This window comes from Armigeres subalbatus, chromosome 1 (assembly GCF_024139115.2).
Source record: "Armigeres subalbatus isolate Guangzhou_Male chromosome 1, GZ_Asu_2, whole genome shotgun sequence".
Taxonomy (NCBI): domain Eukaryota; kingdom Metazoa; phylum Arthropoda; class Insecta; order Diptera; family Culicidae; genus Armigeres; species Armigeres subalbatus.
In genome coordinates, this window is record NC_085139.1 from 141115812 (window position 1) to 141134910 (window position 19099).

Genomic DNA, 19099 nt, shown 5'->3' on the forward strand with positions numbered 1-19099 from the left:
CACATCCTATCCTAGCTCGAACCGTACCGCAGTAGGCTACCGTAGGTGCATTGCATTCAGAGCTCGCGGGCTAACCCACATTTGCCAACCACCCCGCATCACTTAAGGTACGTTGGGAGCCTGGTCTCCCCATGTTTTTCGGACATCTATCGGCCGCAACGAATCTACTTACTAAAATACTAACATGATTATTTAATTTAAATTTGTCAAAGATACGAGAGCATTATCAATATCACTTTTGGTATCGAGAGGAATATCAACATCAAAATTCCTATCGATATGCGTTTTATATAAATCCCAATCAGCTCTATGATAACTAAAAGTAGAGCTGATTGGATTATAAATGGCTTCTTGTGAGATTTCAAATGTCACAGGAAGGTGATCAGAGTCAAAGTCAGCATGAGTTACCAATTGGCCACACAGCTGACTTGAATCCGTTAAAACCAAATCAATTGTCGAAGGATTTCGAGTGGATGAAAAACAAGTTGGGCCATTGGGATATTGAATAGTATAATATCCCGCAGAACAATCTTCAAATAAAATTTTGCCGTTGGAATTGCTTTGAGCATTATTCCATGAACGGTCTTTGGCATTGAAGTCACCAATTACGAAGAATTTTGATTTGTTGCGAGTCAGAATTTGAAGATCAGCTTTCAACAAATTCTTTTGCTGCCCATTGCATTGAAAAGGCAAGTAGGCTGCAATGAAGGAAAATTGTCCAAAATTTGTTTCAACAGAAACTCCCAAGGTTTCAAAAACTTCGGTTTCGAACGAAGAAAATAATTTATGTTTGATACGTCTATTAATGACAATGGCGACCCCACCACAGGAGCTATCAAGACGATCATTTCTGTAGATAAAATAATTTGGTTCTCTTTTAATGGAGAGTCCTGGTTTTAAATAAGTTTCTGTTATAATGGCAATATGCACATTATGAACTGTTAGGAAGTTGAATAATTCATCTTCCTTACCCTTTAGAGAGCGGGCATTCCAATTTAGAACTTTCACACAATTATTTGGATCCATTGAAACGGAGTCCGATAACATTTTTTTGTGTGTACTTTATACCAACCTGAACCGCTTCAGGTATGGTATTTGCTTTGAACATTGCATCAATCATGTGATGCAATTGTTCAGTTAAAAAACCAAAATCGGAAGCAGTCATGCTACCTGAATCGGCAACATGACCGTTATTTTCCGTTGGGACATGGGTATAAACCTCATTTTGAGAAGAGAAATTTTGTCTACCAGCAGCGATGTTTGCATACGTAGGTACATTGGAAAAATTGGAATTTACTGAAGTGCTTGCTACCCGTTGACGAGCGGCAAAATTTGTTTGTGAATTGTGGTGGGTATGAATTGCTCGACCGGTAACTGGTTTCGAAATTTGAGCGTTTGAAAAATTTCTACCCGTCGAATCTGGGATCCGATTGGAATTTCCCGTCATCAATTTTGCACGGGAATTCAAAACTTTTTTGCGTGAAGGGCATTCCCAGAAATTGGATTTATGATTGCCCCCACAATTTGCACATTTAAATTTATTGGAATCTTCTCTCACAGGACATGCGTCCTTGGCGTGAGAGCTTCCACCACAAATCATGCATTTGACAATGTTTGGTTCCATGACCCCACTTTTGGCACTTACGGCACTGGGTGGGGTTTTGGAAATTTCCCCCAGGCCTGCGGAAATGTTCCCATGTAACACGGACATGAGACATAATACAGGCCTCTTCCAAACTTTTCATATTATTTAGTTCACTTTTGTTAAAATGAACTAAATAAAATTCTTGAGAAATGCCCCTCTGGGAAGTACCAGAGTGGGATTTCTTTTTCATCTTAACTACTTGGACTGGTGAAAATCCAAGTAATTGAGAAATTTCTATTCTAATCTCATCCAGTGATTTATCATCACTGGGGAGACCTTTCAAGACGACTTTGAACAATCGCTCAGTTTTGTCGTCGTATGTGAAGAATTTATGGCGCTTCTCAGTTAAATACTGAAGAAGACGTTTGCGATCGTCAAAGGATCCCGGCAAAACGCGGCAGTCACCCTTCCTAGCAATCTGAAATGAAACCTTGATCCCCTGAAGGTTACTAAAAATCTCATTCCGGAAGCCAGAAAACTCGGCAACAGATACCACAATTGGCGGAATCCTTTGATTTTTTGCATGATTCGAATCACATGGGCTAGAGGTATATTCGATTTGCTCAATTTCATCATTAATCAAATCGAACTGATTGCTCAGTTCGATTGGAGAAGAATTATTTCCGATATTAGAGTTAGAAGGAATATCTGAATTCTCCAGCTTCCTTCTATTTTTTCCACGCTTGGGCAGGACGGTCTTGAAACCTTGTTTCTTTGAAGGAAGTGGAGAATTCAGAGACTCCCCCTTCCTCTTGTTTTTATTAATGCTCATGGCTGAGCGTGGAGACGTGACCTTCTAAGAGGTTTATTCCCAGAACGGTGTCCCTGCAGGATTACCACCGCTTGTCGGAATTTTACTTCCGCAAACGGGTCCAACGTAAAACGAAGGCACGGGTCCTTGCAAAGATCGTAACGGGATCAGTGGGTACAAATAGCGCTAAGAAGCACCGTTGAAATTAAAATAGCTTCGGGTAGTATTAAAAACTTCCTTCCGCAAAGAGAGAAAGAACCGCACAGCACGAAAGCACGATGCGGTCTGACTTCTCACTCCTCATTTTCCACTTCTCACTGTGAAAAGTGACGTCTGGGTTGTGGGACGTCTCACTACTCACTTCGCGTCACTTTTTACAGTGAGAAGCGCAAGGTGAGTAGTGAGACGCCTCACTGCCCACTTTGCACTGCTCACGTTTCACAGTGATAAGTGGAAAATAAAATGAGAGAGTCACTTTTAAAATGACCTATTCGGCCAAATGACTTTTTCGGCCAAATGACTTTTTCGACCAAATGACTTTTTCAGCCAAATAACTTTTTCGGTCAAATGAGCGGTCTCGGTAGTCATATGGCTACTGCTTCTGCCTCATACGCAGGAGGTCCTGGGTTCAATCCCAGGTCCGTTCTATTCTCCTACTTTGTATCTTTCTCTTCATTTCTCATGTTCTAGCACTCGCTAGAACTGGAAATGGACTTCCATACCGTTTCCATTACTATTCCTATACCTTCAACTTGAGTATTCTAACAGTAATCTGCTAGAATTGGAAATGAACTATAGAGCTCGTTTCCTACATCCAATTAGAAATTCCATCAGTTACCTTCTCCTATCTATCACATTGGCAGCTCGTTAACCAAGACGGACCTCTGCCTCTCCAACCTAACCCAGAAATTCCAACAAATTCCGCATGAACTCGTGGCAAGTGCAGAGGTATATTCGGCTTGCAGTGGGCGAGTGATTGCATCATCATTTCCTCCCCTTCCCTACATTGACTTGCATTCTGACGTGGCAGGCGCCAGTATGACCTAACAAATGAGATCACCAGTACTTGTACATTGAAGATGTGTGCTAGTCCCAAGCAAACATCTGTTGGTTCCCTGTGCAAGAACAGCTGATCTGGTCATAATGGAGTAGCAACTACGAGCAGTCAATCAAGCTCAAGCTCAAGCTCAAATAACTTTTTCGGTCAAATGACTTTTTCGGCCAAATGACTTATTCGGCCAAATGACCACAACATCCTTTCATGACTGCCATGCGAGATTCATCAAAGAACCCACGATTCTTTCATTTAGTCGCCTGAAATAGAAAAAGGCGCTTTGCTCTCTGTCTTATGATGATCACGACCTTTTGCAGTACTGGTTCTAAGAGCAAGATTACCGGTGGTGAGTTTAAGCCGTTTGGCAGCGCAGTATCATTACTTGACACCTTACCGGTCGCTACTAAACGCGCTACTATAACAGGAGCGCGACTAACAGGTGACCAAATTTGGTAGCGCGATAAGAGCGCTGTTATTTGATGAACTGTCAAACGTCACCGGTACGGAATACAGCAACCAAATTGAGAGCCGAAAATAGTGATCGATACGGAAACGAGTGACGAAACTAAAATGAAAGCGCTGCGCGGGTGATTAAAATGCTCGCGACCGATAATGATGCTCTAAGTGATGCAATTTGATTCCGTACAATCTTTTTCCCAATAGATTACGTGGCTTATGGACAGCTCCTAAGCTGTCCCCGCATATCAAAGCCAAAATAAATCATTATTTTCGCCGAAATATCGGCATTTGTTGTTTGTTTTCCCGCTAATTCTTGGGAATAATGTTTTATAATCTGATCTGAGTGAGTGTTGTTGAACAACAAAAACTGTGTGTGTGATGAATTTGGTGATCTACAAGAAGCTAATCTCAGACCATTACAAAACCGCAAACATACAAATACAGGGACGACTGAGCAAATTCTCGTTTCAGTTATTATTGAACATGTTTGAAGCAATGTTTTGCGTGACAGGCAAAGAAGTTTACTTTGAAGTAATTTTCACAGAGAGTTATTAGGCATACACATAATTCTTTTACAATGTGTCTGATATTGAGCTGCCCCAATACAGAGATTTAATTTCTAAAATCTCGAAAATTCGGGGGAAATTGTAGAAAAATAAAACCACTTGTTAAGTGTTGAGAGATGAAAAACTTCTTTTATTCATGTTCGTTTGGAAACCAATACAAATCAGTTGTTCGTTTTTCACACAAATATAAGCCGAATCATGGGAACCATTTACAACGAGCTAGGAACAGGTTGCGCACGTTTCTTTATGATAAAATTATGAAAAGCATAAAACGTTTTCTACACTGACGTTGATGCCGCGCCATATTTGCTTGACCTTAAATCAAAGCGCGTGTTTAAATGAAAAGATGAAAATTTGGTAATATTTGCAGCAACTCTGACAGAAAATATTTAAACCGCCAAACTTGCGTGTTTGGAATTTTTACTTAAAAATCAAATTTCTTCTGTTTAATAAAACCGTTTTAAGATTTTATGATTTATACTAAAAAAAATCTCTGGATATGCAAACGTTTGCTTTCGTACTCCCAAAACAAGAAAAAAATTCGGGAAATGGAATTCCTTCTGTATTCGATCACATGAATTACTATTTTGAATAAATGTCAATCAACCTATTTTCGTGATGCTTCTGTAATTCGTGTCTGTGGGAGTTTATTCTGGTGGACGATAAATTTGATTTTATTGCGTTGAAAATTGAGATATCAAGTGCTTCATAAATTATGCAGCCTCTACGTCTGTGCCAAACAACGCCAATGACTGATAAGCAGCAATAAACAAAATTGGCATGTTTTGGCTTGAAGAAATATATCAGACTCACGAAAGTTGAACTAGTTTTCATGGAAATGAGCTAATAATACTCGAATTCAATACAATAAAGCATGGATGGTAGCAGAAAAAATATATTGCGAGCCAAGCTGCTATTCGGAATAATCTTCAGCGGCCTACTCGTGTAGGAGGTCCATGGGAAGATTTATAGGTTACCCTATCAATGACGGAAAAACCAGTTACGCGTGCCCGGAAAAAAGATTAATGACATTTTAATCACAATATAATTACAGCTTCATTTAATCGGAGATCAAGGCCGGTTGTTCTGTTTTTACTATTTCTAGACACGTTTCATGGCATTTACTTCAGAAGAAGTGTGGGCTATTTTCGTTCACTGACGTAGGTATTAAAGACTGTGAAAGTGTATTTATTAAATCTAAATGTTCAAACGAAATTTCAAGACGAAACCATAACTCACTCTATCTTTCCGTCATAGAGTTTCATATAATACTATTCGTAATGAAAAGAATCTAAATCACTTATTTACGCAAAAAAAAACTACTGCAAATTTTATAAAACAGTGCTTTATTTTTCGATTGTTTTAAGATTTTTTTCAAAATAAAGTTCAAGTTCAAGTACACCAGATGGAAATCGCAGCTGCCATTCTGAAGCTTGTCAGTTCATATAAAGCCGCCAGCGAACCCATTTTCCAGGCACTGAAAGCATCTTCAAGTACGAACATCCGACACATGTATACACGGATGAGATAATAATGATTTATGGCTTTATTCCAGGAGAACTGAGAATTTCTCGCAGCTACGCTCCACCGGAGAAAGGATGCCATTATCCAATTTTCTACACTTTTCCCGCCTGACAACAAACGACCGAGAAGAAAGGACTGGCACTCAAAAAGCGGTAGACCTCAACGGCACCGGCCAAGGGTGACAGCAGCGCCGGAGAAGACGACGGGCCGATAAAATATTAATTGAACCCTTTCCGGGGGGTTGCCAAATCGCCCCACTCATCCGAAGACGGGCCGGGCGGAAATCGCTTCATATATGTGTACTCAGGGAGAACCACATGCTGAGCGATCCTTTCACTGTTATGTTCTAAGAAAAAGAGAGGAAAAAAAAATGAAATCTTGCACACATGTTTTTCCTTTGCTGTGCCCAACTGGGTTAATCCCACGGGCGGGTTTTGTTCTGGACCTGCCAGTTGGAACTGCTTTTAAGCCTTCGATTGTGTCGGTCGGTCTCTTGTGATGTACCAGGTAGGATCTGAAATTCTTACAGTGAAACGTATACGTTCCGTAATTATTTTCTAAAATAATCATGACAAAAATCGCTCATGACAAAAAGGAGTTATGTTTAAAGAAAATACATTTGCCTCTATTGTAAGCTTTACATTCATTCACAGCTGGAGAGTGTTAAATCTAGCGCCTTATATGCGTTCAATTCAACATGAACAATATTGAAATAGTTTGAAGTCATGATAAAAATGTTTCATATTTTAAATGTTTTTGTTTTTTTTTCTTACAATTTTTTCATCGGAAGCATAATAGTAGTTTGTGCAACTAGTTGCAAAAAGATGATTTTTTCAGCACGAGTTGTACGTTTATCCAACGAGGCTTGCCGAGTTGGATAAATACTACGAGTGCTGAAAAAATCGAGTTTTGCAACGAGTTGCACACGCTATTTTTTGCAATGACGAAAAATGAGCTTCATTATGGTAAAAATGTACCAAATTTTACAGTTTTATTTACTCCACATGACCATTCTTGCGAATAAATCATGTTGCTGCAGAGAACTATCAGATTCTATGTTATCGTACCACACTGCATAGCTCTTCAAACCACGAAGCGATAGATGGACTACCATTTGGAAAATTATGATTTCATGTCCATCAAAATATTTAATTTATGACGCTACGCAGAGAATACACTATTTGAACACTTACCCAAGCAAATTCAGCAAAATGAAGTCGTGTAGCTACTGTTCTCATGTTGGTTTTTCATTATAGCACCCAAATGAGTGCTATAATGGATATTATGCAACCCATTTGAGTTGCATAATGGTCATTAAAGCACCCATTTGGTTGGTATGGAAAAGTAGGCCATTTTAGCATTCAAAGACGAACTGTAAACCAGGTATTATGATCAGGAATTGCAAAAAACAATTTTAATTTATCTTAAATTAGTACGTTCGAACATTCAATTTTTTTCATTTAATATTTTTCCATCTTTTCTGTAAAAATTGGCAATTGTTTGTGGATTTTTTCACTTAATAATGTAGATTGGATCCTCTGACGAGTTCTTCTCCAGTTGCTGTTGCTGTAGAATTTGAGCTAAGCCTTAGAGCCGTTAGGGGAAACTGTTAACTAGTGTGAGCAGGCTATCGGGATATCGCACCGATAGGCGTGAAAGATTAGATACGGACCAGCGGAGAGAGAAATTTATGGTTCGGATTCGGAAGCGAGCATAGCACACAGGGATTCACAGCTTTGGGTTCCCTGTGGGGTGGTAAATAATGCAGCCCAGCCTAGTTTATAGATCATAACTGACACCTTTTTGCGCTCGGTTCGGAATTAGTTGCCAAATGCTGAAAATACACACTCCCCGGGATTATCTTTGCTTTTAATGAATCCTAATAAAGCAGAATTGAATTATGGAAACATGCTTCAATCTGCTCTTCAACCATGATACACCAACACTAATCACCCGGGATAGATGTTACGCGATGGCTTTGAAGCACGAATCATTGAAATAAATAAAAATCAACAACTTAATTCGCCGATAGGGCTATGAAAATAATTCGCTGCAAGGCAATCGTTCGCGTTGAGATTATTGGACCCAGAACTTGCTACGTGGGGTCATGTTCCATAAGTCAAGCCAAAAGCAAGTGTACCGCTTTCTTTGCCGACAAGAAATGAACCGGAAGTTTGCATGCTACTGCGTCGTAAATCTTCTTACACGGTGCACATGCTGACTGTTATCGTAATTGGCTCCGATTGCTTTTATTCGTTCTTGCTGCTGGCTGGTGCCATACCGTGCCGCGATGCCATCCCTCCAGAAAACCAAAAATGTGTGGCTACGGGTTGGGGTTCCGCAGGTGGATTTTGGTTTCAGCTTTAGTAATTCGAATTGCCATTTTCTATTTATCTCAATTTGTGCGCTATGGAAATGTGGACAATAGGGAAAAACTCGTAGTCTGCTAGGAAACGTTGGAACAAAATTGAACCAGGTTGTAATTTGGAGAAAGAAATGTGGCAAAACAACTTCTATTAAAAAAGGAAAATGGAATGGAATGCTAAAATAATAACCTTCTCGTTTTGAAATAACTGAAAGCAACTATTACCACTCTTACAAAAAGGTTCGATTGGAGTCAATTTAATCAAAACTAATTTAAAGGTTCTAATCATTTTTCGCTTTTTTACGAAATGAACCAGAAATGATTTGAAAATGTACTTAATAACGAAAACAATTTAATTCATACATAGTCGAGTGGAAGCAAACAAAAAATACACTGGGTGTCCATGGAATACCACCATTTCGACCATGTAGGAGTTCAAGACTCATTTCCTAAGCACCAGTAAAAAAACACAGCCTCGAGTACACTGCTGCTTGAACCTATTTTGCCGGGAGCAAGAGAAAGCCCATAGATTGAGTTTTGCTCCAGAAAGTTATTACCGTTGGAACACCCTCCGAAAAAGCGTCAATTGGAGTTTATTCTTCAGGATTGAAACTAGCTCGCTGCTCGCGGATAGGAAAGGAGACACAGGGTCGATTAATCGGCATAAACCCTTTCACTTCCATTATTTCCATGAATCACTCATTCACTCCAGGGAACTCAAAGAAAATGAACACTTACCCAGTGAGGTGACATCAATATGAATGGACGTTCATGCAAAGCCTTCACGCATAACTGGCTCAAAAGCCCTAAAGAAGCTGAGCTCTGTTTTACCGAAGAGGACGAGGCATGGTTGCTCTTGAAGCACGAAAAGACGGAAAATCAAAACCCTTATTGTTCCAAGGATGCGTAGTTTTTAAAAGAAACATCTACCATCATAATTTCAACTTATTCTTATCTTAATTGTATTACACATAGGGGGGGGGGGTTTCTCTCTTAGACTAGTCTTGACCTGACGTCACAAATGGTAGGGTACTTGCTTGCAGGGCATCGTCATGCCCTGTATCCGGAATGGCTTGGTAGATTGTCGATGCGGTGGTAGCGATAGAGCTTGTCGATGAGGTGGTCGCGATGGTGTTTGTCGATGAGGTGGTAGCGATGGAGCTTGTCGATTAGGTGGTAGCTATAGAGCTTGTCGATGAGGTGGTCGCGATGGTGTTTGTCGATGAGGTGGTAGCGATGGTGGTTTTATTTTGGGTGGGCAAGAACATGGCCGACGGCCGATGGTGGGTTAACGCTCCTATCACGGCGGAATAGAACGCCGCTGGAATGGTACTTGGATGATCGTCGAATTCAAACATGGCCGAAACAAAATGGCCTCCGCAGGCGTCGGCTAACGACGCTTCTAACAGTGACTCTGCTCGGATGGTCCTTTGCTTATCGCCAAATTCGAACATGGCCAGAACGAAATTAAGGTCGGCGAGTTTTCAGACCGTTTCTTCGGGACACTTTGTTTCGCCCAGCCGTTTACCACCACAATGGAAATCATCACTACACTTCCACTAGACCGAGAGTTATTCCATCGGAATCATAGTCCTTGCGTCGACGCTGTGGAACCACTGGCTTTGGTTGTACCTTACACGGTCGAACGAAATAGTCGGAACCTGTTCCGAATGATAAGAAAAAAGCCCTGATTGTGGACCTGCCATTGGGCATTAGTACCCCTACCATGTGACGTATTTATGCTTTCTCATTTAGTTCTAACATTTATGTTCTTTTCTTTACCTTTTTCTTGTCTATTCGTTTATCCGCGCACTATTTTAACACTTTTTACATTGACTCATAAAAAGCCTGTAATACAATTGTTTTAAATTAGGTTAGGTTTTATCTTCAATAATGACTACCTCACTAACCGTACTATAGATTTTACTTTTTTCACTTTCTGTGATTTAATTTCTTAGACTCTTTACTTGCTGGTCTAATACTTTTAACTTGCGACCCTGAGATTCTTCTAAAAAGACACAAAATTTAGAATAATAAGGAATATGGGCTATAATTTCAGCCTTACAATTTTGATTATTACACGACGCGCACTTCACTTCTTCTCAGGTTGTCACAGTAAAAGAGCTTCTTAAAGATGGCTGAGGGTATTTATCGGAAAACGTGAGAAGACGGAGAACAAACTTCGTAAAAGTTACGAAGTTTGACATTTTGTTTCCTCCTACCCTGCAGGAACATTCATATTTTCACATACTAGTGACCCCTATTTGTCAAGTTTATTATTATTTTCGTTTCAGTGTTTCTCACTTTGAATCCGCTGTGCGAAGTGTTCATGTAAAGGAATGGATGGGAAATTTGAATGAGAACTCAGTTTGTCAAATGACCAACAGTGCTCACATTCATTCGATGCTGTCAGTTTCTAAGATTAGGGTGGGACATGAGATATCGACTTGCGGTGGAGTCAGCAAGCTATATATTTGAAACCGAACGGTTACAGGATCAGTGTACCAAATTTTAGATTTGATCATCCTGAAGCTGAAATAGTGTATTTAGGATGAGACCACATATACGAGGATATAATGTGCGTTGTGGAGTGAGGCGCCGCAATGAGCAAAACTATTGACAGTTTGATCGCAAAATATAAATAACACGAGTCCATGTTCATCTGATCTCCAAAAAATGGTACGCTGAAAATGGTATTTAAAATCCTACAAAATGGCTTATTTTTTCCAGGGAAACCTCACTTTTGTGTTTGAAAATCGTGATTGATCTCGGGAACATCCAGTGGGGTAAGTTTGATTGAATTGAAAATTTAGTAAATGCCAATCGACAACGATTCCTCAATAGAAGCAGAATTGAAGGGAGCGAAAATTATATCAAATGTAAGAATATGCTGACGAAGAAAAGAAAAGTAGCGAGTGTGGAGTTTGTTCCGTTAATATACAAGCGGGAGTCTCCAGGAAACCCTTTTACCTTGGATGGTGCAGCACATGTAACTGACATCCACGTGCAACGACTGCTTGGATTATTGTTTATTCGATTATTGGTATCAGGCTTACTTTGATGGTTTCAAAGCCATTGAATATTTACTTATATAGTAAACGGCAAGTGCTATTTCACTGCCACACATTCCCCCCTTCTCAGGACTTTTCGATTTTTTTATTATTACACTTGCCAAATATTATGAAAATGGCTTTGTTCAAAGATTAATTTTCTTATTAGTTGCTTCCCAATAAACATTGGAAGCTGATAGGGCGCTTACTCAACAAAAATTAGTCTTCTTCTGCTTGAAACTAGCTTTTTTTTCAGTTTAAGTCGTGTGTTGGGTTGCTGAATTTGACTATTATGAGACCAATCATTTTTTATTATTAACTAGCAGACCCGACGAACTTTGTTTCGTCTAAAATTGATTTATTGTCTGATTAGTTCTGGAGTTTTGCGGAAATTGCTGGTTCATTTGAATGGGAGCCCCCCTTTCCAAAGAGGGGAGGGAACTCGAACCATCTTAAAAACCTTCCCCAGCCCCAATAACCTTTGTATACAAATTTTCACGCCGATCGGTTCAGTAGTTTCCGAGTCTATTAGGGTCAGACAGACAGAAATTCATTTTTATGTATATAGAGATATAGAAGAAGAAGAAGAAGATATTGAATAAAAATGGAGCGGAAATGAGCTAAATACATGCTAAACTATTTTCTACGGCCTGTGCTCAGATGCTTTTTTTTCAAATCAAATATTCGTTTTTTTTTGCATCTACATCCTCAGCTCTATCTATTTATTACAATTTCCTCCAAGGAGAACAACCTAAAGTTTGGAAGGGAATATTGGTTACTTACGATTTCGAGTGCTAGATATCACATTAGTATGCAAAATCATTTTTTTTGTGTGTCTTTATTAGGGAGACTTTCAGCCCGAGGCTGGCTAGTCTCCGCAAAATCATTTTAATTTAGACGCTTTGCTACACTCCATGTCGTTTTAAATTGTAAATATTGCAATTATATTATCAGATAGATCACTGCTTTTCATATGTTTCCACTGGGAACTTTTTTTGCGAGCACCACTCGCGTTCATTACAAAAATTAGCAACACTTAGTTGCACTGAGCACTTTATGCGAGCACCACTCGCGCTCATTACAAAAATAGCAACACTGAGCACTTTATGCGAGCACCACTCGCGCTCATTACAAAAATAGCAACACTGAGCACTTCATGCGAGCACCACTCGCGCTCATTACAAAAATAGCAATACTGAGCACTTTATGCGAGCACCACTCGCGCTCATTCCAAAAATAGCAACACTGAGCACTTTATGCGAGCACCACTCGCGCTCATTACAAAAATAGCAACACTGAGCACTTTATGCGAGCACCACTCGCGCTCATTACAAAAATAGCAACACTGAGCACTTTATGCGAGCACCACTCGCGCTCATTACAAAAATAGCAATACTGAGCACTTTATGCGAGCACCACTCGCGCTCATTACAAAAATAGCAACACTGAACACTTCATGCGAGCACCACTCCCGCTCATTACAAACATAGCAATACTGAGCACTTTATGCGAGCACCACTCGCGCTTATTCCAAAAGTAGCTACACTGAGCACTTTATGCGAGCACCACTCGCGCTCATTACAAAAATAACAATAATAAGTTGAATAATGTACTCCACCAATGAAAATAGAGTGCGAGACACTGAAGACGGCCTTACTGTTGAGGTCGAAATACGTATCTGTCAAAGGTACAATAAAGTAGTGGAATTAAATGGAATAGTACAAACTCGTCTTATGACAAGAAAATTGACAGTATCTATTTTCATTGGTATTCCACCGATATTTTGGTTTTAGAAAAGTTTTGATTCAGCGGTCGTGATGCCGAGCTGAAATACAAGTCTGAAAATATCACTAAGTGAATAAGGGTCTGTTCACAAATTAATCAAACCAAAAAGTATGGCAAGCGTATGAACATTGCAAGCGCCCCCCGTACGTAAATGCAAGCAGAGAACACAATTGCTGAACTGAAAGGCAATTGTAAAGCTCTCACGTATATATTTTCACAAATATGTACTCACCATTTATGTATTCTTACCTATTTCTTCATAACGGGAATTTCCAAAAGATACCTCCCGTCTCCCCCGATAATGATAGTTTGTTCTATATGGGTATCATTTAAGATTTATATGGAATTTGCACTGAAAATAATTTAAAAAATCCAGGTCCCTGATAGAACAAATCGATTAACCCATGACAAGAAAGAGAAGAGTTCATATTTTTGCGTTCATTTTTCACCGATTCATTTGATGTGCTTTACTTATTTAAACGACCTTGGCCTACCCCAAGCCTGGGGTAGGTTGACCGATTTTTTTTCACCGCATTTGTTTGTTCATGACTTTATCCTCAATTTTTTTTCATCGATGACAATATGTATGTCACAAATGTGCACAAGACTTGTATATTTATGACACTGAAAATCGTTTTCAAAAAATCTAATCAGAATGAATACAGACATTCCGAAAGCAAAACTCGACTAACCAGTTCTGGTCTCCCTATAAATGCTTCCATTATCAATAATATTGCGTTTTTTGAAAATGTGTTTCACTGGTCAAATCGTCCTCATGTAGGCAGGACGATATGCCCTTACCTACTGGACACAAGCACGGCGCACCCAGCAGAATTTGCTTTCCAATGATATTGAAACTATCGAAATGTAATTCAAACTTGCTTAAATTGATGATGCTGGCTTTTTAATGTCAAGCACATAAAGGCTTGTAACCTTTTTATTATGAGGTACTAATAAAGGGATATAAAACGTCTGGCAAAACGCCCTGCCCTTATGTATACCAAACATTCAGGCCGTTTTAATTTTATTGGCTAATTAACTTATACATGCATTCATCTCTTAGACTAGGTGTTCCGTGTTTTCTTGACACTATCACCCTTATTTGCTCTGATACATTTCTAATTATCATTAATAAATTTCGATTGACTCTGGCTGTTAGGATTTTTCCTTAGGTTGAATTGAACCGTGTAGAAATTGCAATGTTTTAAACTTAAACTTAAACTTAACTTAACCTAATTTATACTAACTGTACAAGGAAATAATCATCGTAATAGAAGAATGCAAGGATTTTTGTTCAAAATTGGAAATTATTTTATTGGACATTTGTTGCAATGTCTCAATAATAGGAATTCTATGAAGTTCGATCGGTATTGGTCATTTCCGACAAATACCGGTATTCGGTTTTTGGTGGAATCAATACCGGTAATACCGGTATTTGTGACAATTTCTGAAAAAAAAAACTTGTTTTTGAACTTTTGGGTGTAAAACAAATTGTTTTAACAAACTACAAATGTCAAAATAATTGCTTATTGAGTTGGGTAAAGTAAAACTTAGGTTGATATAACATTCTGACCGATACAATCCCAATCCTCATTGGATTTTGTTGGCAATGTCGCCAGCTACTGAAAATGCTCTCTCTGGTTCAACCAAAGTAGGACGAATGGTTGCAAGGGCGTAAAAAATTAATGTCATGTACTTGCCTTATTCCCTTCAGATTCATAGGAGAATTATTTACGGATTGCTTGCAAGAAACGTAGTTGCCATCAGCAATGCAAATGTCTCTTCACGGGTCCTTCTTCAACCGATAATTCAGAAATCCATAGAGACATCTTCTTCGTACAGATCTCAACTTCACGTTCCAAGAACGCTTGCTTAATCAAAGAAGCTCTGAATGTCTTGAAGAAAATGCCAAAATCGTTTTTGATCGATTGCTTTACGAGCAAAATTATTCTGAAAAGCAAAAATATCAGCATATTCTGATCGTCTCTCTTCGGTTCGTTCTTTGAGAGCAACGAATAAGTTGGCGGCAATCTCTGTAGTTTGATTTGGTAATTGCTCCAACATAACGACATAGTTGTTCCACAGCCCTCCTTAGCCATGCGGTAAGATGCTAGGCTACAAAGCAAGACCATGGTGAGAGTGGCTGGGTTCGATTCCCGGTGCCGGTCTAGACAATTTTCGGTTTGTGTGAAAGTGCTTAATGAACACTAAGCTGCGAGGCGGAAATGTCCCAGAGAGGGATGTAATGCCAATCACCAACGGAGAAGAAGGAGAAGAAGAAGAAGTTCCACAGCAGTTTGAACACGTTCGAGGGCTCTAATTTTTTCACTTGTATAACTTGTAGTGAATTTGAAATTCTCAGACTCTGCTCCACACACTGAAGCTGAAAACATGACTTCCCAATCCCCGAATCCCAAGGCGCTAGGCAACCCGTGACGAAGGAAAGCAATGGCTTAGCTTGTGAAATATTTCGCCAGGTCATTAATGGAACCTGTGAATGTGGAACATCATCTTCAAAGCGCATATGATACAATCCATCGAGCTATGGCAGCTAATGCACGAAAACGGATTTTCATATAAACTGACACGGTTGATGCAGGAGACGATGGATCGAGTGATGTGCGATGAATTTTCAAGTCCCTTTGAAATGTGCAGAAGGTTACGGCAATATAATGGTCTTTTATGTCTGCTATTCAACATCGCTTTGAGAGGGGTGCGGGCAGCAGGGACTATGTCCAAGGGCTTGACGATCCCTCCCCAGGCCATCTGCGATCTGCCATCTGCATTGTGGGGCTTGCCTAGGATGTGGTGGGGTTTGACAGTGGGCCCTGTTAAACCTCTATAAAAAGCTGCATGTATCCGCAAGTAGGCCCCACCAAAACGACCGTGTGCCGCTCAAAGCGCACAAGCCCAAGTCCTGGTGTTAGGTGGGACGCTAAACAGCCCTGACACGACGGCCCTCCGACGAGACAGGAGGTTTGCGCAGGCCCAATAAGCCGCCTGGAAAACCAATAATTACGAACAATATAAGAGATAATGCGACTCGATATAATCGGCAAAGACCTAGGCGACGAATACAGGATCACGATTGGAAGCTTGGAACATGGAACTGCAAGTCGCTAGGTTACACAGGTTGCGACAGGATACTCTACGATGAATTACATCCCCGCAACTTCGACGTCGTGGGGCTGCAGGAGATTTGCTGGACAGGACAGAAAGTGTGGAAAGGCGGGCATCGAGCGGCTACTTTCTACCAAAGCTGTGGCACCACCAATGAGCTGGGAACCGGCTTCATAGTGCTGGGTAAGATGCGCCATCGTGTGATTGGGTGGCAGCCAATCAACGCAAGGATGTGCAAGCTGAGGATTAAAGGCCGTTTCTTCAACTATAGCATCAACAACGTGCACTGCCCACACGTAGGGAGACCCGACGACGAGAAAGAAGCGTTCTACGCACAGCTGGAGCAGACATACGATGGATGCCCACTGCGGGACGTCAAAATCGTCATCGGTGACATGAACGCACAGGTAGGAAGGGAGGAAATGTATAGACCGGTCATCGGACCGGATAGTCTGCACACCGTATCGAAAGACAACGGCCAACGATGCATAAACTTCGCAAAACTCCTCCCGCGGAATGGTAGTCCGAAGCACCTTCTTTCCCCGCAAAAATATCCACAAAGCCACATGGAGATCACCTAACCAAGAAACGGAAAACCAAATCGACCACGTTCTAATCGACGGTAAATTCTTCTCCGACATCACGAACGTACGCACTTACCGCAGTGCGAATATTGAATCCGACCACTACCTCGTTGCAGTATGCCTGCGCTCAAAACTCTCGACGGTGTACAACACGCGTCGAAGTCGGACGCCGCGGCTTAACATTGGGCGGCTACAAGACGGTAGACTCGCCCAAGAATACGCGCAGCAGCTGGAAGTGGCACTCCCAACGGAAGAGCAGCTAGGCGCAGCGTCTCTAGAAGATGGCTGGAGAGATATTCGATCCGCCATTGGAAGCACCGCAACCGCTGCACTTGGAACGGTGGCCCCGGATCAGAGAAACGACTGGTATGACGGCGAATGTGAGCAGTTAGTAGAAGAGAAGAATGCAGCATGGGCGAGATTGCTACAACACCGCACGAGGGCGAACGAGGCACGAAATAAACAGGTGCGGAACAGACAAAACTCGATTTTCCGGAGGAAGATGCGCCAGCAGGAAGATCGAAACCGTGAAGAGACGGAGCAACTGTACCGCGCTAATAACACAAGAAAGTTCTATGAAAAGTTGAACCGTTCACGTAAGGGCCACGTGCCACAGCCTGATATGTGTAAGGACATAAACGGGAACCTTCTTACGAACGAGCGTGAGGTGATCCAAAGATGGCGGCAGCACTACGCAGAACACCTGAATGGCGATGTGGCAGACGAAGATGGCGGTATGGTGATGGACCTGAGAGAACGCGTGCAGGACATAATTCTACCGGCTCCGGATCTCCAGGAAACCCAGGAGGAGATTGGCCGGCTGAAAAACAACAAAGCCCCTGGGGTTGACCAACTACCAGGAGAGCTATATATCTCCCAAATTTTATGCCGTCGACTAGCACCAATTGCAAGGGAGTTCGTGGGGCAGTACCAGGCGGGTTTTATGGGTGAACGCTCCACCACAGACCAGGTGTTCGCCATTCGCCAAGTACTGCAGAAATGCCGCGAATACAACGTGCCCACACATCATCTATTCATCGACTTCAAAGCCGCATATGATACAATCGATTGAGACCAGCTATGGCAGCTAATGCACGAATACGGATTTCCGGATAAACTGACACGGTTGATCAAAGCGACGATGGATCGGGTGATGTGCGTAGTTCGAGTTTCAGGGGCATTCTCGAATCCCTTCGAAACGCGCAGAGGGTTACGGCAAGGTGATGGTCTTTCGTGTCTGCTATTCAACATCGCTTTGGGGGAGTAATACGAAGGGCAGGGATTAACACGAGTAGTACAATTTTCAATAAGTCCGTCCAGCTATTTGGCTTTGCCGACGACATAGATATTATGGCACGTAACTTTGAGAAGATGGAGGAAGCCTACATCAGACTGAAGAGGGAAGCCAAGCGGATCGGACTAGTCATCAACACGTCGAAGACGAAGTACATGATAGGAAGAGGTTCAAGAGAAGACAATGTGAGCCACCCATCGGTGGTGACGAAATCGAGGTGGTAGAAGAATTTGTGTACTTGGGCTCACTGGTGACTGCCGAAAATGACACCAGCAGAGAAATTCGGAGACGCATAGTGGCTGGAAATCGTACGTACTTTGGACTCCACAAGACGCTCCGATCGAATAGAGTTCGCCGCCGTACCAAACTAACAATCTACAAAACGCTAATTAGACCGGTAGTCCTCTACGGACACGAGACCTGGACGATGCTCGTGGAGGACCAACGCGCACTTGGAGTTTTCGAAAGGAAAGTGCTGCGTACCATCTATGGTGGGGTGCAGATGGCGGACGGTACGTGGAGGAGGCGAATGAACCAAAATTGCATCAGCTGTTGGGAGAACCATCCATCGTTCACACCGCGAAAATCGGACGACTGCGATGGGCCGGGCACGTAGCCAGAATGTCGGACAGTAACCCGGTGAAAATGGTTCTCGACAACGATCCGACGGGCACAAGAAGGCGAGGTGCGCAGCGGGCAAGGTGGATCGATCAGGTGGAAGATGACTTGCGGACCCTCCGTAGACTGCGTGGTTGGCGACGTGTAGCCATGGACCGAGCCGAATGGAGAAGACTCTTATATACCGCACAGGCCACTTCGGCCTCAGTCTGAATAAATAATAATAATTGAGAGGGGTGATACGAAGGGCAGGGATTGACACGAGTGATACGATTTTCACAAAG

The 19099-nt window shown here is 41.6% G+C and overlaps 1 protein-coding gene and 1 long non-coding RNA gene across 3 annotated transcripts in view; both read right to left on the reverse strand.

Annotated features, from left to right (window-relative positions):
• The window catches only part of LOC134205184 (neurotrimin), a 972131-nt gene that overhangs the window by 192189 nt on the left and 760843 nt on the right, over nt 1-19099 (reverse strand). The gene's annotated exons all lie outside the window — the stretch shown is intronic.
• On the reverse strand, nt 9299-10624 carry LOC134206876 (uncharacterized). Of its 2 annotated transcripts, none has more exons than XR_009978322.1 (4): nt 10430-10624; nt 10275-10372; nt 10147-10212; nt 9299-10025 (listed from the first exon to the last, which is right to left on the reverse strand). It is a non-coding gene; the product is annotated as an uncharacterized LOC134206876 (long non-coding RNA). The 2 variants fall into 2 exon arrangements; XR_009978321.1 differs by having other exon boundaries at nt 9299-10063.